Genomic DNA, 12,854 nt, shown 5'->3' with positions numbered 1-12,854 from the left:
CAAAAAGACACCACAAATGTACCTTTTGGACAAGCCTGATGAAGAACTAGAAAGGAAATTTGAAAAAAAAATGTTTTACATGACAATGGCAGCTCGAATAGTATATGCCAGATATTGGAAAACCTCAGAGATACCTCATTTAGAAGAATGGGAAAAATATATTACAGATTTGCTGAGAATGGAAAAAAAAATAACTGTATTATTAAGAGGAGAACTATTAGACAACTTTGTTAATGAATGGCAACCAATGATTCAACATCTCAATGTAAAATTAAACTAAAATGTATATAGTTTAATATAGAGGATCCTATAAGACTGTAGACAAGGAGGAAGCAGATGTTAAGTATGATACCTTTATATGTACTATTTAAATAGAAGACTATGATCCATTAAAGAAAATCTGATAAATGATTATGGAACACGAATAGCTGGAAAGTATTGTACTGTATGCAAAAAAACACAAATGTATGTCTATTTGAATAATTTTTTTAAAAAAATAATTAAAAGAACGCTTGATGGCCAGGGCTTCCCAGTTCTTAATATCTATGCCACAGCTTTTAAGGTTAGCTTTAAGCCCACCTTTAAATTTATTTTCTTGTCCACCAGCATTCTGTTTTCCATTCTTGAGTCAAGAGTCCAGTAACTGCTTTGGGAGACAGTAATTGGGCATTCGGACAACGTGGTCAGTCCAGCAAAGCTGATGGCAGAGGATCATTATTTCGGTGCTGGTGGTCTTTGCTTCTTCCAGCATGCTGGCATTTGCCCATCTGTCTTCCCAAGAAATTTGCAGGATTTTTTGGAGGCAACGCTGTTGGAATCTACATTGCAGATACACCCTAAACCATAGAAGATGACAACAGCAAATCTCTGAGTGGATTTTTCCAAACACAGATATGGTTGTTTTAAATTTCAGTCACACAAAACACACAACAACAGCTCAGTCTTAAACTAATGCCTAACAGTATGGAGACACTAAAGCTAATTTCAGACACGACAGAGCTAAGGCTAGTTGGTTGTTTCCTTGGGTGTTTTAGAAAATCTGTTCTGTCATCCATTTAGTGAGTACTGATTTTCCCTGTGACTTGCACTTTAGCATTATTTATACACTGTTTTATGTGGTTTTATGGATTTATTTTTAATGGGTATTGTACTGTGGTTTAATTATTTTGCTGTGCATTGTTTTGGAAGTTTTTCTGGCAGAAAGGTAGTTACACTTATTGGAAAGAAAACTAAAAGAAATGAAATCCATTAGCAGACATTTGTTTCATAATGACCCAATGAATCAAACTTCACTTTAATCTATTATTTATTGATACAGCCTTTTTTATCTAACGTAGTCTCTTTCAAAAGGCGACACAGTGATTGTATTTTTTTAGATGCAGCCTTGCATATTTTTAAAATAATAGTAATTCTTATAATTAATATTTCTGAAGAAATTGTACCAAAGGAGAAAAGTGTCAAAGAGAATCAACTGTTCTGGGAAAACTGCATCTGTACAAAATGGGAATTCTGCTTGAACTGCAACAATAAAATAGTCTCATAGCTGTATTTATTTCCATGTGATGCTGACTGTTGAGGTGCCCTTGACAAAGAAAGTGCCTGCTCTGTTCAGAAGATGACAATGGAACAAGAAATTTGCAATCCAATACTCTTTCCATCCTCTTGATCTAAGGAATAGATTAAAGGCACAGAAGATATTACAGGTGTCCTTTGTTCATATTATACAGGAAAAAAATTACTCTCCACTTTGTGTAACTGAAAGAATTTCCTCAGGCACTCTTTCCCACTACACAATTATAGCACTATGATTCCACTGTAATTGGCATGGAATCATCCTCTCAAATCATGAATTCTGCATTTTAGGGAAAGGTATTCAGGTTTCACAATCAGAGAGCTGCTACGTTATCAGAAGCTGGGGCTAACAGCAGGAGCTCACACCACTCCCTGGATTCGAACCTGCAAACTTTTGGTCAGCAAGTTGAGCAGTTCAGCAGTTTAACCCACTGCGCCACCGGGGGCTCCTGTGGAGCCCTTAAGGCAACCCTATCACAGGTTTCCTAAAGCTAAGAGTGTGTGACTTGCCAAATAATAATAATAATAATAATAATAATAATAATAATAATAATAATTTTTATTTGTACCCTGCTACCATCTCCCCAATGGGGACTCAATGCGGCTTACATGAGGCCAAGCCCAAAACATCAATTACATAAAATAAAACAAAACCGAAAACGCAAATAATAAACAATAATAATGTAATTACATAAAACAAAAGACAACATAGCAATATAAGATTACAATAAACACAGTCACAATAACATGGGCAAGCTACATGTAATGGATAAAAGAAAAACTGGTTAAAAACAGATTTAAAAACTCAGGCGAGATAAAACAAGGACAGATTATTTGCGGAGGAGAGCTCATTATAGTGGAGGTCGTGGAGCAAAGGTCTCCCTGTGAGTTTTCATGGCTGAGTGGGCATTCAAACGCTGTTCTCCAGAGTTGCAACCGAGTGCTTGAAAGCACTACACCACACTGGCTCCACATCCAGGAATAAATTTTAATTCACCGTGGCATACTTCCATTGCCTGTCTAAATAAGATTCCATGATAGGCAGTACATTTAACCTATCTTGTCAGATCCATTTCCATACCAGGTTCTTGCCAGCAATATAAATTAACACATCTCAATTCTGGAAGTGTTGCAGCTATCTTTGGTGCACAACCCTTTTTCTATAACTTCCTGAATAAATATAGGTTGCTTACCTGTAACCGTATTTCTTTGAGTGTCAATCTGTGAAATTCGCACCTATGGGTTTTCCTGTGCGCCTGCGCAGCAATCCGGAACATTCTATCAAATTAAATCAATTTTTTAATGATTATTTTAAGAATATATGTAAGCCCCGCCCATCCCCCGCCCCCCCAGTATATATGCCGCCAAATGTGGCTTGACCGGTAGTTCCCCGGCGCTAAACAGCAGCCAGATTAGAGGCATGACAAGTGGGGAGGACGGGCGGGTTGTGCGAATTTCACAGATTGACACTCAAAGAAATACGGTTACAGGTAAGCAACCTATATTTCCTTGTCGTGTCATCTGTGAAATGCGCACCTATGGGTGACTTAGCAAGCTACTGGCCTGGAGGCGGGTCATGCCACACAGGAAAAGAGAACAGCTCTGCCAAAGGCGGCGTCCTTTTTCGCTTGTATGTCCAACTTGTAGTGAGAAGGAAAAATAGATGGTGTGGACCAGGTAGCTGCTTTGCAGATCTGTTAACGAGACACTCATCGCCAAAATGCCTGGGAGGTGGACACAGAGTAGGTTGAATGGGCCACCAGGTGAGTAGGTGGATCTTTGCCTGTCAATTGGTAGGCTAGGCAGAATGTTGAGACACTCCAAGGGGCTGACCCCTGAGAGGTAACAGGGTAGCCTAATTTGTCTTTCCTGTATTTTAAAAAGAGCTTAGGGGATTTTCTATATGTAGATGTCCTATGGAAATAAAAGGAGAGAGCTCTTTTGACATCTAAGGCGTGAAGGGCAGTTTCTAGGGGAGATGATGGGTTAAGAAAACAAGGCCGGGAGAGTTATGTCTTGTGACATATGAAAAAAGGAGACTACTTTCGGGAGAAAGGTAACATCGGTACGGAGAACAACTTTGTCCTCGTGAAACCTAATATAAGGTGGGTCAGACCGGAGGCTGTAAGCTCGCTAACCCTTCTGGTGGAAGTGACGGCCGCCAGGAATGCTGTCTTCCACGAAAGGTGAGAATGTGATTGGAGGCCATGGGTTCAAAAGGTGGTTTTGATAGTTGTGACAAACTTAATTACAGACTCCACTGGGGGGAGGGAAAGGAGGTAGGAGGGTGGATGTTTTTATAACCTTTGAGAAACAATTGAATTAAGTGGTTTTGAAAAAGGGACGGTAAACCCAATTTCCTTGTAAACGATGAGATGGCTGATAGGTAACATTTTAGAGAGGAGAGTGAGGAGCACTTATCAGAGAGGTGGACTAGAAAATCTAATATCATGGGTATTGGGCCTGTATTTGGGTCATGCCCTGCTGTTTCTGTGAATGGCTTGAAGAGGGACCATTTATAGTTATAGGACTTTTTGGTTGCTGGTTTGTGGGCAGCGAGGAGTATACGTGATACTTCCTCTGATTGGTTTAACGCGGTCTAATCATCCACGCCGTCAGGCGGAGGGATTGGAGGTCTGGGTGAAGTACCAGTCCGTTCTCTACAGTGAGAAGGTCCGGAGTTGGTTTGAAGTGGAGAAACTCCCTGTTGGAGATTTGGAGGAGTGGTGCAAACCAGTGTTGCCGGGGCCACCAAGGGGTGATTAGCATGCAATCCGAGTTGTCCTGGATTATTTTGGTTATGATTGGGGATGGGGGGGGGGAGGTAGAGTAGACCTGGAGTCCAGTGGAATAGGAAGATGTCTCCGAGATAGCCTGGGGGTGCATGGGGGCGGAGTCTTGTGCAGTAAAAGGGCAGTGATTGTTTAGTGGTGATGTAAAGAGATCTATTTTGGGTTTGCCCCATTGAGTGTGATGGTTTGAATTGTTTGGGGTGGAGGTGCCACTCGTGATTGTTTTTGGATGATCTGCTCAGGGAGTCTGGTAGTGTATTGTCCTGTCCTGGGAGGTGAATGGCCGTGAGAAGGACATTTCTCTGAATGCACCATTCTCATAAGCGTGTCGAAATGCAGAGTAGTGTTTGTGAGCGTGTTCCCTCTTGTTTGTTGATATAATATTTGACCACAGTGTTGTCGGTTACAATTTGGACCATGCGGTTGGATATAATGCGGGTGAAAGCATGAAGAGCTTCTCCACCGCCATCAGCTCGAGGGTATTGATGTGGAAAATGGCGGTCCTGAGGGGACCAATGGACACTGACTTTGAAGTCCTTGAGTGAGTTGGAAGCCTGAGTTGGAAGCGTCTGTTGTGAGGGACATAGAAGGACGGGGTTGGATGAATGGCATCCCCGATTGAACATTGTATTCTTTTGTCCACCATGATAGGGACTGGAGGACACTGTGTGGGGAGTGTAGGACCCGGGACTGGGGGTCGCGGAGAGGATCAAATGTTTTGGGACCTCATCCAAAAAGGGGTGTATGGAGTGACGTTGGTAGTAAAAGACATGTGACCAAGGATAGACTGGATGGCCCAAGCAGAGGAGCTTGGGAGCGTAAGAGGTTGAAGATGGCTCATTGTAGGTTGGAGAGGCAGTCTTCTGGGGGGAAGGCTCTCTGCATCCTGGAGTCTATGACAGCTCGTATAAATTGGATGTGTTGTGTTGGGCAGAGAAGAGATTTTTCTTGGTTTATGACTAGGCCAAGGTCCTTGTGATAAGCGAAATGGAAGAGAATTGAATGGAAATTTGTTATGTTGAACTGTAAAAGTTAGGAATCTGAAGTGTGATTGTCTATTTGCGATGCGAAAGTAAGCATCCTTGAAATGCACCGTTGCTAGGCAAGACTCCTCTGGATTGAAGGGGAGTATGTTGGGAAGTGACCATGCGGAATTTACGTGGTGTTTCCCAAGGTCGAAAATGGGACGTAGTCCTCCATCTCTTTTGTCTACTAGAAAGTAGCGAGAGAAGAAACAAGAGGTGGCTTCATGTGATGGTATGGGGAAAATAGCTCCTTTGTGAAGTAGAGAGTTAATTTCTTTCCAGATGGTATGGAAAGGTTGGGTGAGGAAGATGTTTCCTACAGGGGTGTAGGTATCAAATTGTATAGCATATCCTCTGTCAATTATGTCCAGGACCTAGGTGTCTGTAGTAATAGTCTGTCAAGCCGGTAGGAAGTAATGTAGTCTGTCTAAATATGTAAGTGGTTGAGTTGGAGTGGGGAAGGGGGGTGGTTAACGTTATAGTAAAAATGAAGTTATTGTTGTTAGTGGGTCTGATACCACGATACTGACCTCTGGAGGGAAGAAGGGGTCGTGTCAAAGTTGTAGAGGGGGCATATGGTGTTTGCCGTCCTCTATAGAAGGAAGTGTTGAAAGGTCTGTTGTAGTATTGGGGACAGTAATAATAAGAGCCCCAGCGTTGGCGTTGGTAGGTGTATGGCTGCTGGTCATACTTGTAGACTATTTGTTTCATCTTGTGTTAGTGTTGTAGTTGTGAGTCAGTTTCAGGATTAAAGAGTCCTGCTTCATCCATTAGGAAGTCTCCAATAAGTGTGTATTGAGATAGGGAAAAAATAGCAGCTCGAAACCAGGCATGGCGACGAAGGGCCACTGAGCCTGCTATGAGTTTGACTGAGGTGTCAGCTGTGTGCTTTGCAAGGTCTTTTGAAGGCCAGATAACAGGAGAGCTTCCTGTTTAAAGGCTTTAGCCAAAGGTTGTTCAGATGGAGATAGCAAGTCTAGATAAGGAGAGGTTTTGTTTCATAGAAAAGTTTATAGACATTCATATAGGCTCTATAATGGGCTATGCATGCAAAAAGGCATGTTGGGGAATAAATATTTTTATATGAGCCTACACTGCTATATAATCCAGTTCAATGTGGATTTCATACCGCTATGTGGAAGGGGCCACAGAAGGCAGACAGGCTCAGAGACGCATTTGGTTGGATCACCACAGCATATATAGTCTGCATGGTCTGGTTGTATCCCTACGAAATGATCACAGCAGTACTGTGATCCCTGGAAGACTCTGGGAGCACAGATGTCATCATTTCACATCAGGCAATGGGAATGTAGCCAGACTATGGAATGGGAATGTGGGACAGCTTCAGGGGCTTTTTTGTAAGGGGGAGCGGGCTTTGGGTGCTGCATAAAGAAAAAAAGGAAATACCAATTCCTACAGTATCCAAAAAATAATATCCACATATGTACGAGAACAGGGAGCTCTGGCGTGGGCTGGTCCATGAAGTCACGAAGAGTCAGAAGCAACTGAACTAATAAACAACAAAACAAGAGACTTATGCATGTGGGTTGGAATATATATATATATATATATATATATAGCAGCCCCTGGTGGCACAGTGGGTTAAACCGCTGAGCTGCTGAACTTGCTGATCGAAAGGTCGCCAGTTCAAATCCGGGGAGCAGAGTAAGCTCCCACTGTTAGCCCCAGTGTCTGTCAACCTAGCAGTTCAAAAACATGCAAATAGGAGTAAATCAATAGGTACCTCTACAGCAGGAAGGTAACGGCATGCCAGGTTGATATGACTGGACTTAATGTGAGGGGAAAACCTTTACTTGGAAAAATATGGCAAGGGGAACTTATGCATGTAGAGCTCCCTAACGGAATTTTGGTCTAATGTCCATTTAGTTTGCATCTTTTCCCAAACTCTATTAATAGAGGCTTAACACCCTCCAAACTCCCCTTCTCAGTTCTTTCTCTTTTCCTGTTTATACTTTGTTGAATTTTGATGTTCAAATGGCTATTTTTATGTGTGATACCTGCTTGCTGAAAGTCTGTTTGAGAAGCAAACACGTATTGAATGTGAACAAGAGGAAAAACGGTCACTTTAAAACCAAAGTTCCTTTGTCTATTCTTTGTTTCTACGTCATGTATGATTAAACTATATTGTGGAGCTCTTGAACGTTCATACCCATTTTACTATTTCTAAGCATCGCTGGGCAGTTTTCATAATCTCCCATGCATTTCTATTGAAAGGGTATGCTCATTTTATGTTCAGTTATGTATGCTTGTTTACCTGGTTTTGAGAACAGACATCAGCAAGTTTTATTTTTAAATCAGTATGTGTCAAGACAAGAACATATGGGTGCACATCTAGGACATGCTCCTGTGTTGCTCCCACTTTATGCCAGAGCTGTGATTAATTCCCACAGTCACAGATTTCTTTATTTTTTAAGGATTCAGCACACGTTTGTTCAAAGCATCAATTAAAACTGATAGTTACTGGTAATTGTAATGACATTTTGATGACTTAAATGGCTTTATTTTCAATGTGTTTGAAATGACTTTAAAGCTGCCTTAAATGATATTGTTTTTAGTGAAATGACCGAATTCATATTTAATTTAATGAATAAACAACCAAAAATGTGGAATTTTCTTTCTTTTTTTCCTTTAGGGCTAAAGCATCCAAAAGCATCCAGTGCGGATGCTTATTACAAAATAATATATAAGACAGTGGAATAAATATGTACATGGATAAGAATCAGAAAGGCAGAAAGAAAATCTCAACATGATGTTCCACTGTGCCTTTGATTAGACAGTTTCCCAGATAATTTGGCCCTCAGCTATGACCCAAGATATAGTCCTCGTACTTTACTACTGTCCCCTGCCCATAGATACGGTGTTCTACTTCATATTGCCCTTTTACTCCTAATTCTGTCATCTGGCTTTTGCACTTTATCCATCAGTCCTGTCCTTGCAACTGATTACACCTGCCCAGCCACCCAAGCCCAGTAAATGTTTACTATATCAAGCTACTGGTTTTTTTCTCGATTGTTGTTTTTATACGGTGTTATGATGTAGTTTGTTTTTATATTGTTTTATGATGTTGTTTATATTTTAAATTATTTTGATTGGGCTTGTCCCCATGTAAGCCACCCCGAGTCCCTTCGGGGAGATGGAGGCAGAATACAAAAATAAAGTTGTTGTTGTTTTTTGAACTGTGTACTAACAAGATTAGTACACAGCAAACAAGATCATGATGCTGGTTGTTGTATTGGATTACACGCCAGACACTTGCCAAGTGTCTAGGGCTATGTGGTGTATCGGTGAATAATGTGTGCAGATCCCAGTAGGGCGGCCTTCTGCAGCTGACAGATGGTAATTTTGTCAGCACCGATTGTGTTTAAGTGCAGGCCAAGGTCTTTAGGCACTGTGCCCAGTGTGCCAGTCACCACAGGGACCACCTTTACTGTCTTGTGCCATAGTCTTTGCAGTTCAATCTTTAAATCCTTGTATCGTGTCAGCTTTTCCAGTTGTTTCTCTTCAATCCTGCTGTCGCCTGAGATTGCAACATCAAAAATCCATCTTTTGTTTTTTAACACAGTTGTGAGGTCAGGAGTATTGTGCTCCAAAACTCTGTCTGCCTGAATAATAATAATAATAATAATTATTATTATTATTATTATTATTATTATTATTATTATTATTATTATTATTAGAGAATTCAGAGAAAGAAAGAAAAATAAACCTGGAAGTAGAAATTATTTCATTTACAAATGGATTATATTGTAAATGTATCAGTAATGTTTTCTACATGAGGAGCAGAGTAAAGTAAATCAGATGTACAATATTTTCAGCACAAGTATATGCGATATTTCATTCTAACTTACAAATTTCAGGAAGTTGTTGGATGTTAAAATAAATGTTGTACTCTCTTTCCTCTAAGGAATATGTTCTTGAGATAACCTTGTTGTCCTCTTTTAACTCCCACAGCGTTTATGGGGACTACTATAATGCTGCTGCTAGCAATTGAGAAGACAGCTGCTGAAAAGTACATGCTGATGCATGGACTTCTTGTGCAGTCCCATAATCGTAACTAATTTTACTCTCCTTAATATTTTGTGAATACTTCCCGTGGTTGTGACACATCTTCTGCTGGAAGACTGAAGGTGAGTGTGTTCTTGATTTCAGTTGACCTATATTAAAAGCCCTTTCAGTCAACAATATCCAATTGCCATCATGTAATGCTCCCTAATCTAGGTTATCTAACCATACCTATTTACATTGAGGCAAGTGATGCTGCAGCATAAACCCAGGATTTCTCTTCCTGAACATTTTACAATAATATAAATAAGAGAGGTCTTGTGTGCAAATTAAACCCAGTGCAAAAACAAAACAAAAATCTTTCACAGTTGAAAGCCTATTCTTTGGGACTACTTTTCTGATTAATAGCTTCCCACTTGAAAATATCTACTAATTTCAGTCCACATTTGACTGGCTCCTATGGCTGAAGAGCCCCTGGTGGCGCAATGGGTTAAACCCTTGTGCCGGCAGTTCGAATCCAGGGAGCAGGGTGATCTCCCGTCTGTTAGCTCCAGCTTCTCATTCGGAGACATGAGAGAAGCCTGCCACAGGATGGTAAAACATCTGGACATCTTCTGGGCAGCATCCTTGCAGATGGCCAATTCTCTCACACCAGAAGCAACTTGTAGTTTCTCAAGTGCTCTCTGGATGTAGGTGAACTACAACTCCAAAATTCAAGGTCAATGCCCACCAAACCCTCCTAGTATTTTCTGTTGGTCATGGGAGTTCTGTGTGCCAAGTTTGGTTCAATTCCACTGTTGGTGGAGTTCAGAATGCTCTTTGATTGTAGGTGAACTATAAATCTGAGAAACTACAACTCTCAAATGACCAAATCAATCCCTTCCAACCCCTCCAGTATTCAAATGTGGGTGTATCAGGTATTTGTGCCAAATTTGGTCCAGTGAATGAAAATACATTCTGCATATCAGATATTTACATTAAGATTCATAACAGTAGCAAAATTATAGTTATGAAATAGCAACAAAAATAATTTTTTGATTGGGGGTCACCATAACATGAGGAACTGTATTAAGGGGTCACGGCACTGAGAAACACTGCTCTAGGAGGTGTGAGGAGCATTTTCACCATGTTTTTGGGATCCTTTGGGCAATTTTAGATCCAGGAGAGGACCTTTACAACAAGGGAAGTGAGCGGAAGTACGGAAATAAATGAATAAGGAGTGACTGATGTTCTGCTATACCATGTTATCATAATGAGAGAAGACCAGGGCAACCTGATGTGGTGAAGAATCTTGCGATGATGCAATAAAGCATGATGTCACTCTCCCCTATTTTTATAGAACTATGACTAGCTCAAGTTTCTAGTAGTAATTTGGAATTAACTGAAGTCTGCTACTGGGCCCAAGCAATACAAGAAAGATATCTTTGCTGTAATGGGGGAGACTTTGTCTGTTGCAGTGGCCCCGTCCTGGAATACCTTCCCCTTGGAGGCTTGCTTCATGCTGTCATCAGCTTCATTTCACTACAAAAACCTAATTAGCCAAAGGAACTTAATTTGTTTTTCCTAAATGTGCAAGGTTTTTAACTATTTTAAGCTTGCCATGTTTTGACTTAAGTTATTCAATATGTTTTAATGTTTGAATTATTTTAGTTTTAAAATGTACTGATTGATTTTGTCTGAAAACTCAAGACAACGCAGGAATAAATATTTTAATAAGTAAGTCAAGTAAGTCAGTCACTTTGAATGCTGGAGTATTGAGATCCTGAGTTGGACATGGAAGCCAACCTTGGGGACCTCACACTGTTTCAGTTTCAAAAGAGGTCAATGAAAGATAAATCTGAGAGTATATATTCAATTGATGTTCAAGTGTCAAGTTTTAATTCTCCTCTTACTTTGGCCACTTTGCAGAACAGGTTGGTGGACTAGGTAGACTCTTGGTCTGATCAGTTGTGATCTTCTGATGTTCTTCTTTTTCATCTTTTTGCAATATTTCTAATGTACTCTCTCTTTCCTTGTAGTTTTCAGGCTTTATCAGCAAAGATCTGTGATTGTCTTTCCTAAATTGCTGACTTCCACTAGTGTTAGTAAATAATTAATAACAAATAATTATGCTGTGGTGGTCAATGACTGTACTCCTGGGCTGGCTGCCATTAATTCATCTGGGGTCTGTTTCTCCAAACTTTTCTCTGATTAAGCACCCTTCTTTAATGTTTTTTTAATTGTTATACCAGTTTGCATTTCTAAAGTGGCAGCACTACAATTTCTATATAAGGATTATTATGACTCAACTGTTTTATTGAAATATAAATCAATCATTGAGGAAAATATTACAGTGGGCTCTTGTTTCCAGGCTATTCCGTGGATACCAAAATCTGTGGATGCTCATGCCCCATTATATACAATGATGTAGTAAATGGCAACCTGTATATAAAATGGCAAAATCAAGGTTTGCTCTTTGGCTTTTTAAAAAAATTATTTTCAAAACTTAGATGGTTGAATTCTAGCATCAATTCTGTGGATAGAGGGCCAACAGTATCAGGGGAAAAAATATTTAGCAAGTGAGTGTTTTTTGAATATTTGTTAGCAAGCTGATTTACTATACAGTGTGGCTCTTGAATCCATTGGACCAGTATCTGCAGTTTTAATTTATGCATATCTCATAAAATATGTCATCTCGAGAAATTTTCGAGGTCATCCAACACAACTGTAATATCTATTACAGTTTTCTGTATCGATGAGCAATCCAGGAACATACCGCATTTCTCTTATTCCCTTTTTTTTTAATTGAGTACATAGTACCAAACATATTGTGTGTATACATTGTAAATATTGAAGTATTTCTATGTTATATATTCACCTTCTTTACAAAATTAATACTTCTCATTACATTTTTATTTGTCTTCCCTTCTCCACCCTTCCTTTCCCCATATTTTCCTCTATATCTTTATTTTTATCCATGAACAGTTTTCTTAATCTTTGTACAATGTCTGTACTAGCTTCACCATTTTCTAACCATTTCATATAAATCACACATTTCTCTTTAATTTCTTCTATTTTATCATTAGATGTATCTTCTCAGACTATACATGCTATAATGTCCGATTGGACTTGCTCAAATAAATAGTTGTTCCAATTTTCCAGATTCCATTTCATCACGTAATAGTAACATTTTTATCCCTTTTTTTTGGCTGAAAAAGGGGGGTATATCTATTATGTGGTAAAAAAAATCCATTTATAGGGCTTCACCTGGTTAGTGTTTCACTCACTTGCCGGAAGGTTCACTTGACCATGTGCCTGCCCTCTTTCCAGCTACAGGGCTTAACCTTGCTGAGCCTCACTCGCTCATGCGCAAATGACCTTTCCAGCTACAGGGCTTTGCTCAGCGAGTACATTGGGCCAATGAATTAAGGGTGCAACTATTAGTCAAAGAAAGCAAAAATAC

The sequence above is a fragment of the Anolis sagrei genome, chromosome 1 (genome assembly GCF_037176765.1).
Source record: "Anolis sagrei isolate rAnoSag1 chromosome 1, rAnoSag1.mat, whole genome shotgun sequence".
NCBI lineage: Eukaryota > Metazoa > Chordata > Lepidosauria > Squamata > Dactyloidae > Anolis > Anolis sagrei.
The sequence above is the reverse complement of the archived record's forward strand: the minus strand, read 5'-3'. Positions refer to the sequence as shown.